Here is a 10,058-nt window from a genome sequence, read left to right on the forward strand (position 1 = left end):
TTCCAAACACTTCAAAAAGAAACTACTAGAAACTCCTCTTTCTTCAAAGTAGGACCCTCAGACCCACTCTTCAGTTACTTTCTGGACCTGTGGAAGGCTCTCAGAACTGCCTATTGCTGTGGCCTGCTGTGTACTCCATATGACTGCGTTGCTGTACCTGGAAGGACTGCTTTGCTTCCTGGAGCCTGCCTTGAGCCCTCAGAGGCCTGCCCTCCTATATGAACCCTCTTCTTCACCAGAGCCCAGGTCTATCAGAGTGACTCCAAAGGCTAGTTTGCTGGCCTCCTGCTCAGAGCTACAGGGACATAACTGGCTCCACCATGTTGAACCCGCAACATTCTGAGTGAGCCCTAAACTCCCAAGTGGTGCTCTGCCTGCAGTGGACCCTTGGGGCTGGTGCTAAATGTGCCCAGATCGACAAAATCTAAAACTTGGGAAAATATTTGGCTAGTAACTTCTCTGAGAACCAAGTGAAGACCAGGACCAACCTGCTCATCTATCTGCCTAAGATGCATGGCCAGCCTAACTTTGTAGCTGCTCCCACTATGTTCAACTCCACAGCAGCAAATCCTGTTCAGCGACCCTTCACCAAAGGGTTATCCATCCTCCTGAAACTCTTGTTGGCTACAGTTGCCTGCCTTGTTCTCCTGGAGGTTTGTGACTTCCAAAAAAGTCACTAAGCCTAAATGTAGAAATCTTCACTGTGACTTCATCCAGCCATTCCTCAACAACAATGCTCCCTCCTCAGACACTACTTGCAGCCTTGCCCCACTGAACTTTACCTTCCCAGAGCATTTTCCACAGAATTTCCTTGAAATCCGAAGGTAAGCACTGACTGGGCTCAACCCACTCCTTTTATCTGACTCATGCGCCATAACGGTTGGACATATTTTTCAACTTCCATCTGGTATCACCTGATTAAATGTCTGCGGTTGGCGCTTTTATTTTTTAGGTGCTAGCTATTACTAAAAATTTAAAAATAATTTACAACACCAGTTCTACTGATTGGACTTTTGTCATTTTGGAGTCAAATAATTTACTCGATTTTATTCTATTTTTCTAAATTGGTGTGGGATTTTACTTGTGTTGTGTTTTCACTTTTTTACTGTTGGTGTGCTGCATAAATACTTTACACATTGCCTCCAAGTTAGGCCTGACTGTTTTTGTGCCAAGCTACCAGAGGGTTAAGCATAGATTAATTTAGTGAATTTTGTGGTTTACCTTTCAGGGATTGTGGCTGTTGCTTGAATAGGGGTCACCTCTCCCTAACCAAATTTCTCACAATACATATAACTCAGACTTTGTCTGAGTTAATGTATAATCTTTACAAATAACAAATAAGAAAAATAAGAGTCAATCTCTGCACACCATTTTTGACTTTTTAATGCATTAACTTGGAGAAATTCAGAGTTATATGTATGAACTTTAGATGCTTTCAGTGCAAAAAACAGGCCCTCAGCTGCACACTAAACCAGTGAACCTGAACATTAAATGAACTCTTAAATAAAAAAAAATGCCATGAATGATTTATGTGAGATCACAGCAATGCCTGGTGAGGGAGCAAGTTCTAGTTACTACAGTTCTTCAGCGAACTATAAATGGTGATTTTTAAAAAAAAGTTTTTAAACATTTTAACTGGCATTTTCATCTAACAATAGCAGTGCTTTAACCTCAGTTTTTAAAATATATATCTATGTATATGTGCGTATATATAGCATAGAAATTCAGCCGTTATAGTTAAAGTTATTTCAAGTAACTCTAACTTGCGCCCTAAGGCAACTATAACTTACTCCTTTGCCATGCACAGTTTTCTTATCAATTATTTTATTGAAAATGTTGCAGTGATAATATCAAAGATGCCAAAGAAGATGTCATCAATGAAATAATATGTGGAGTACTTAGCTGCCTTCCTCCTCCTTCCTTCCTCCTCTTCTTCTGACCTCATTTTTGTTGGCTTAAGGACTCTGGGCAATTTAGCATTGCTAACCAGTGCTGAAGTGCATGCACTCTTTCCATAAAATATGCTAACATTGGCTCCTATCCAATTGGCATGTTTAATTTAGCGATAAGTCCCTAGTAAAGTGCACAAAATGTGCCATGGTCTTGTAAAATAAATGCTACTAGTGGGCCTGGAGCACTGATTGTGCCACCCACATAAGTAGCCCCTTGACCATGCCTCAGAACTGTCATTGCAAGACCTGTGTGTGCAGCTTTACTGCCACTTCGACTTTGCATTTAAAATGACTAGACAAGCCTTAAGCTCCCCTTTTATTACATGTAAGACACCCCTACTGTAGGCCCTAGGTAGCACATAGGGCAGGGTGCTATGTAAGTAAAAGCAGGATATTTACTTGTAAGTTTTACATGCCCTGGTAGTGAAAAACTCCCAAAGTCTTTTTTCATTATTATGAAGCCTGCTCCTCTCATACGCCAGCATTGGAAATTCCCTTATATGCTTTTAAGTGATAACTTCTGATCTGAAATGAGTGTCATTGTCATGTTTGGTATAGTTGGAATGGTAGTGAAAAATTCTGCTTACTGGTGAAGTTGGATTGAACATTACAATTTTAGGAATGCCACTTTTAGAATGTAGGCATTTCTCTGCACTTAGTGCCTTCTGTGCCTTACAGACTGTTTCCAGTCCACGCCTGGTCTTTGCTGGTTGATACCTCCCCTTGTGCATTCCACCCAGACAGCCAAAACACAGGACACTCACATCTCCATTCATCTGCATACAGATGGATCTTCCTGGGCAGGAATGATGGATGGGCATTCATTTACACCTCAAAGTGTAGTGGCTTGATCCCACACAAAGAACTGATAAGCCCCACAGATCTCCTGTCAGACAGGACTGGGTTGAAAGGGGAACTGGCACACTTCAAAACCACTTTTTTAAGTCTCCTCCACTGTAAAGGCACATTTGGTATATGTGCTGGGTCTGTGACCCCCTAAACGCAGATACTTCTGGACCTGCAACTGGACTCTGTCAGAAGGACTGTAGTGCTATTCAAAGAACTCATCTGGACTGCTTTTCTGGAAGGATTGTTCTTCTAACTGTTGTCCTGATTGCTGCCCTGCTGTCTACTGTTCCCTGACTCTGCTGGATGGACTTTGCCTTCCCACCACAAGTGATCTCCAAGGGCTTGTCAGCTTGCCTCCTGTTAGAAGTCTCAGGGCCATCAAAGACTTTATCTAAAAGAAAGAAAAAATCCACGTCTCAATGTGCCGCACTTGAAAAATTAATGCAGTGCCTGTCTCACAGCTGGAGAATTGACACCGTACCTGAAAATTGACACAGTGCCTGTCTCAGAGCTGCAGAATCAGTGCAGCATCTGTTTTCACCACGGTCCCAGCAACACCGCATATCTCAATTTTTCATGCATTGTACTTGGGCGCCTTTTCTTTATCGACTCCGCACTGAGGAACCGAGGCTGCAGGTCTGGAAATTGACACATCGTCTTTCCTATGAGGAAAGAATTGACACGTCACCTCTCCTGCCAGTAAGGAACAAACACATCATCTCACCCGCGTGGAAATAATCAACGCATCACCTCCTCTGCACAGTAAATAATCAACACATCGTTTTGCTTCCTGATGCCTCACCTTTCCTGTGACCTGCAACATCATGTTTTTGACAAGCCTAGGTACTGTGTGCTAAAGAGATAAGCCTATTGATTCCCATAGATTAAGACCTACTTAAACCTCTGAAAAGTGACATCTTGACCTGTTTATATTGGACCTTTGTTGTTTTGGTCTTGTCTTGTTCAGATAAATACTATCTATTGTTCTAAACTGGCGAGGAGTACTTTTTGTGGTGTCTTCACTTTGTTACTCTATGAGTTATTGCACAAATACTGTACACATCGCCTCCTAAGTTAAGCCTGCATGCACTGTGCCAAGCTACCAGAGGGTGAGGACAAGATCATTTAGGTTGAATTGCGACTTACCCTGACTAGGATTGGGGTCCCTGCTTTGACAGGTCCATACCTCTGCCAATTTCCCAATTTCTAACAATAAGTATAAGTATAACCATAACTGCTGAATTGTTATGGTTTGTGTGGGTAAAATGTAAGCCTAACTATAACATCCCTGTAACTTTTGTTTTTTTTACCAAAAAAACAAGGGTTACAGGGATGTTATAGTTAGCTTCAGATTTGACACACACAAAACCACAGAATTCAGCTGTTGTAGTTAGAGTTCTTTCAAGTAGCTATAATTCGTTCCCTAAGGTAACTATAACTCACACCCCCACAATGCAGTTTTCTTAATAATTTTACTGCAAATGTTACAGGGATATTACCAGTGGTGACACTGCAGATGTCATCATTCATGTATTATCTGGGGTAAATATTGGTGCATGGCAAAGGCACGAGTTATAGTTACCTTAGGGCGCAAGGTATTTCAGTTATTATCTCAGGTTTTTTAATGTTCAGTAAGATGCCCATTGTAATGCATGGTGGGAGGGTAGGACACAGGGTCTGGTCTTGCATTGTGCTGTTCCAACCCAAGCTTGCTGCTCCTGACCCCGCTCCTCCTTGCCATCCATTGTCCAAGTTCATGCCCCTCTCCCTCATTACAGCTCTATGTGGCCTTTGTTCAGCCACTGCCCTTCCCACCTGCCCTGAACAGTTAACTTGCTGCTCCATCCACCTCGTCCCTACCCTCTGTTGCCCAAGTCCATGCACCAGCCCCCTTCTTCTTGCTCTGACTGGCCCAATATGCTGCTACTGCCCTCCATTTTGCTTGATATCCCTGCCAAACCTCCTGCCCTTTATTGTCCCATTCTATGCCCCATCATTATCCTACTTCTTAGCCCCTGTGCTTAGCTTGCTGTCCCTATCCTCCTTCCATTGCCCTCTGATGTCTGTGTGAATGCCCCTGCTCCCTCCTTTTTGCCCACCATGTTCTGTACATATGCCACTGCTCCTCCTACCTACTCTGAGTGTTCTATTGAGCTGCCCCTGCCCCACCTACCTGCCTATCTTGGTCAGTTGATTGCCACCTGTCCCTGCCACCTCTACCCAGCCTGTATGAGTTCCATGCTCCAGGCCCATCTCTCTGCCCTCAATGGTCCATTCTGCTGCCACTCCCTCCTGTCCTCCATGCTCTGTTGTGCTGCAACTACTCCTTCTGCCTGCCCTGCATGGTCTGTCCTAAAGCCACTTCTCCTGCCCTCTCTTCTCTGTGTCTAGCCCCTACCCCTGCCTTCTGTCCTTCATGGTCCTAGGTGCATGGCCCTGCCTGCTCCCTCTTGCCCACTGTGGCCGTTGTGCTGTCACTACCCATCCCGCTTGCCATGCATGGTATTTTGTGCTGCCACAGCCCCCCCCACCTACCATGTGTGGTTGGCTTGCTGCCCCTGTCAGCCTTCCACCTGCCCCCCCTTGTCTGAATGTATGCCATTATAGTCTCACTGTTCCCCTCCAAGGTGTGTTGTGCTTCTAGTGCCCATCCCACCTGCTTACCATGGTCAACTGGCTGCTCCTGCCCTCTGTTTTCCATGTGCAGACCCCTATCCCCTCCCTCCTGCCTTGTCTGGTCCATTGTCGTGTTCCTACCCGCTCTCTCCTGCCCTTCATGGTTCATTATGTTGCAACTGTCCCTACTGATGTTCATGTGCATGGCCCTGTCCCCTTCCTATTGCTTTCCATGGTATGTTGTGTTGCACATCCATCTTGCTTGCCATGTGTGGTGTATTGTACTTCTGCAACCCCTCATACTTGCTCTGTAATGCCAGTTTGGTACCCCATGCCGATCTCCCTCCTGCCATCTGTTATCCAAGTTCATGCCCCTTCCCCATTCCTCCTGCCCTCTGTGATCCAATGTACCATACTTGCCAACATTTTGAACTTGGTAAGAGGGAGATGTTGAAAAGCAAACCTGGAGAATCGATTTTCCCCATTTATTGAAAAAGATGACATTTTAGGCAGGATGCAGATAAAATAAAGCTGTGACATTCCCTTCTGTAAGCTTTATGACTTAAAAACATTAAAAGTCTCCTGCCTGAATCGGGTTGGTTGGAATGTATGGTTGTACTGCCAGAGTCTCTTCCTTCAGCCCTCAATGGTCTGTTATACTGCCACAGCCTCTCTTAGCTGTCCTGCATGGTTGGTTTGTTGTCCCTGCCCCCTTTCTCCTGCCCTCCATGGTCCATTGTGGTGCCACTGCCCCTCCCACCGGCCTATCGTGGTCAGCTTGTTGCCTCTGCACCTCATCCCTGCCCTCAATTATCTGAGTCTGTGCCCCTAACATCTGACTCCCCACAGTATTCTAATGAAAAACTAGATTGCTAACATTCTATATTTATTACAAAAGTGTGGCATGCCTCATGTCATCTTGATATATCTTAAGCCAAGCGAAAGCCCAGCCCTAATCTACAGGGTTAACCCTCCTGTTAATATCTCTAGAAAACTGATTAGTTTCCTTAGAAAACCCTCATCCACCAGGGTTACCCCTTAGTGGCATGCTTCATCATTGAGTCCTTCCCGTTCCGCTGCGGAACGAGGCGTGCTGCGACCAACAGATTACGTGGGAGCCCTTTATATATGAACCGCTATGATAGTGTGTAATAGGAGTGGGGGGGTCATAAAAAGGATTAAAAATACCTGTCTCCCAGGTAAACTAATGTTTTAATACCTGCCCTAATGGTGGTATGGTTAAAAAGGGGGATGTATGGAACAAGGGGTGTATAACGAACCTGCCTTCCTAATGTGTGGCCTACATGTTTTAAACCTGCCCCTCGGCTTTTCATCAGAACCGAGAGTGTCTCCCTGGTACCACTCCTTCTATGGGGAATGTGCTAATACACACCCCTAATGTGTTAATATATAACCATACTGCACCTTATTATCGGTGAGCTTCAGTACTTCACCTGTAATACATAAATGGAGAGTTAACCCGCCATCACATGGCAGTATCTTGCAGAATTGTATATAAATGTTGTGCCTAGTATAATAACATAACACCCATAAAATGTGAACGTCACACGTGAATACTGTCTTCAATATTAATAAGGGTGAAAAGCACACACCTAGACACACAACACAGAAAAAACATATAGCACATAAAAACACATCACATATATATTAGTGAATAGAATCATATGTCATGGATCCATGCTGTATCGCTCTGTACAATGCTATAATAAAAGTGTATTTGTCTCATGTGCTACTTGAACCAGAATGATACTTACTACTCCAAAGCGTCACTTCCGCTAATCAACCTGTCTTCCTCCTGTACGAGGTCTGAATGTTATCAACCTCGGTGAATGTGGCTCATTTGTAAAGAACGGGCATGCGTTATCTGGAGCCAATTACGCATCCTTTCATGAACATGTAACAACTAGACTGTTACCATACAAATATAGCGTCCCCAGATGGAAAATAACGTATGTTCCATTGAGGACCCCTCCTAAATTGCGGTGGCTAATCGGATTGCCTGGCAGGAATACTGCCGGTCCACAATGAGCTTTAAAATGGGAAGCTACACCCTCAAAAAATACAGGAAAGGGGGAGAAGAAAAAAGGGTGGGGGGTTTAAAGGGGAAGTGGGGGTGGAAAAATAAAAATAAAAATAAAGAGAAAAGGGCGGGGCGGGGGCTCCAAACAAAATCTAATTCAGGGGTAAATTAGACCTCTGGGATATAGGTCTGTGCTTAGCTGAGGTCCTGGTTATTAGATATAGTGGATGGATCATTGGTCACTAATACTGTATCAGGGCCTATAGAAAAGAGATCCTGGCTAGTGGATATAGTGGATGGATCATTGGTCACTAATACTGTGTCAAGGCTTATAAACACAGAATAGGCATAGGTGAAAAAGAGGCATGCAGTATATATATTCTATAGTAAAGGCATGGTTCCCTCAATGTTTGTGGAATGTACCTAGAGCTATGTGTAATGTCACACATTTTAAGGGAGGGATGCAAACTGAGGCTTACCTCCTCGTCATGGTGTAACTTGGCCCCAAGGAATGTCACCATTCAACCCCCATACATTAGTTTGTAATATAAAAACCCAACGTTGTTCCTTGGTGCACAGTTTGGACGCACAGTTAGACCCTTCTTTTAGATGCTTCAGAATGACCCACTGATAATCTTGTACCATATGTCCATTTTCAATGAAGTGGAATTACATCTTAGTGGTGGCCTGTTTGCATCTTAGGTTGCTGCGCTATTCACTGATTCTTATGTGACTTTTCGAGTGGCCATGCCTTTGTAATGGAGGTTGCAGGGGTATGTTATTAAATGTACTACTCGTTGTGTGTTGAAACTGGTGAAACATCTTGACTCCCATGTGGTCTTGTTGTTGAAGGTTACCCTTCTTATCGTTTTGGTATGGTGGCACACACTACATCATCCACAAGGGTGTGGTCTGCCACTGGTGGTAGGTTGCGTGTTCTGGTTGCTTTGTCTATAGTCTGCCTACGAGGTTGTGTAGGTCGTAATCATGTCACTTAGGCTCTGAGCTCATCTGTGTGAGAACATGAGTTTTGGAATGTTCAGTGACGCACTGTTGAGGATGCGCCAGTGTTTATTAATAATCTTGCTCACTTGATTAGAAACAATGTTGTATGTCGTGATGCAAATAGATCTATCCTCCCTCTCCTTAGGTGCTGTGATTTCCAGTAGGGCCTCACTGTTATTATTACATGCCAGTTTCATTGATTTTTGTTATCATACAGGATGTATACTTCCTGGCCTCCAGTTTAGCTGCCAAACGGCCTGCTTGTCCTTTGTGGTCTGTCACTTCAGAGCAGTTCCTCCTAAGTCAGAAGTGGCCAAACAAAAGATTCTCTCTGAGGTGGTGTAGGGGGAAGCTATTGTAGAGTAGCAGACAATTCCTTGCTGTTGTTTTTTCATGAGTGGTTGTGCGTAGAACCCCTTGTTCTGCTCTAATGTTAAGATCCAGGAAAACCAATTCTGCCTTACTTACTCTATGGGTAAAATTAAGGTACTCATCCTGTCTGTTTAACCAGTGTACAATTTCAGTTGTCGTGACCTCACTCCCCCCCATATGACCAAAATGTAATCTATGTATCTTTTCCTCAGTCTGAGTGTTGTCTGTAGGGATTGGAGGGGCTAAAATCTTATGTGCCTCAAGATGATAGACATATAGGCCAGCTATGCTTGGCGCAAAGGTACTCCCCATGCTGATCCCTTGTTTTCGGAGGTATAAGTCACCCTCAAACTTCAAAAGGTTCTTAGTGAGAGCCCAGTTGCAGCATTCCATCACCACATTGTGAGGTGTGTGGTAGTCCCATTTAACCTCAAAGAGGACATCTTCAATTATATCTAGAGTTGCTGAGTGGGGGAGACTGGTGTAGAGACTTTCTACACTCAGAAATTGAGTGGTGGTGTCAAAAGTCAGATCTTTAATCAGGTGTATAACATATTACATGTATTTCAAGTAAGTATCAGTTTTCTGGACAATGGGTCTCAAAAAGGTAGCCGCAAAAGGAGATACAGGTTCCAATATACATACTATCCCTGATACTATAGAGCATCCATTATAAAAATGAGAAGGTCTTCTTTTCATAGAAATTATGGTTAGTGCTCTAAAAAACTAAAATGAGGATTATATTGTTCAAGTTCTGAAATACTGACTGTTAGAAATGGGATTTTTGGTTGGCTGGGGTATGTACCTAAGCTAGGCAGAACCCACCCACTCTAGTCAGGGCAAGGGAGTTACGCATCCAAAATAACCCCTGCTCACCCCCTTGATACCTTGGCACGAGCAGTCAGGCCTATCCCAGAGGCAAGGTGTAAAGCGTTTGCACAACACACACAACACACGTGACGCACTATCCCCACCACAAAGGAAACACAACACCAAGTTATATGAAAATATACTGTATTGTACACAACGCAATTATTAGACCAAACACAACATGTCAGTAATATCCTGCTACCTTAGCAGTTGTCAGAACGTTAACATTAGTTACTCTGCAGAATCAGCAGTAGTCACATGTAACACACAGGTTACCTAGTATTCTGCAACATAAGCAGTAGTCAGGAATCACACTACTACACAAATGAACTTGTCATAGAAATATCATAAAC

Source organism: Pleurodeles waltl, chromosome 9 (genome assembly GCF_031143425.1).
Source record: "Pleurodeles waltl isolate 20211129_DDA chromosome 9, aPleWal1.hap1.20221129, whole genome shotgun sequence".
NCBI classification, from domain to species: Eukaryota; Metazoa; Chordata; class Amphibia; order Caudata; family Salamandridae; genus Pleurodeles; species Pleurodeles waltl.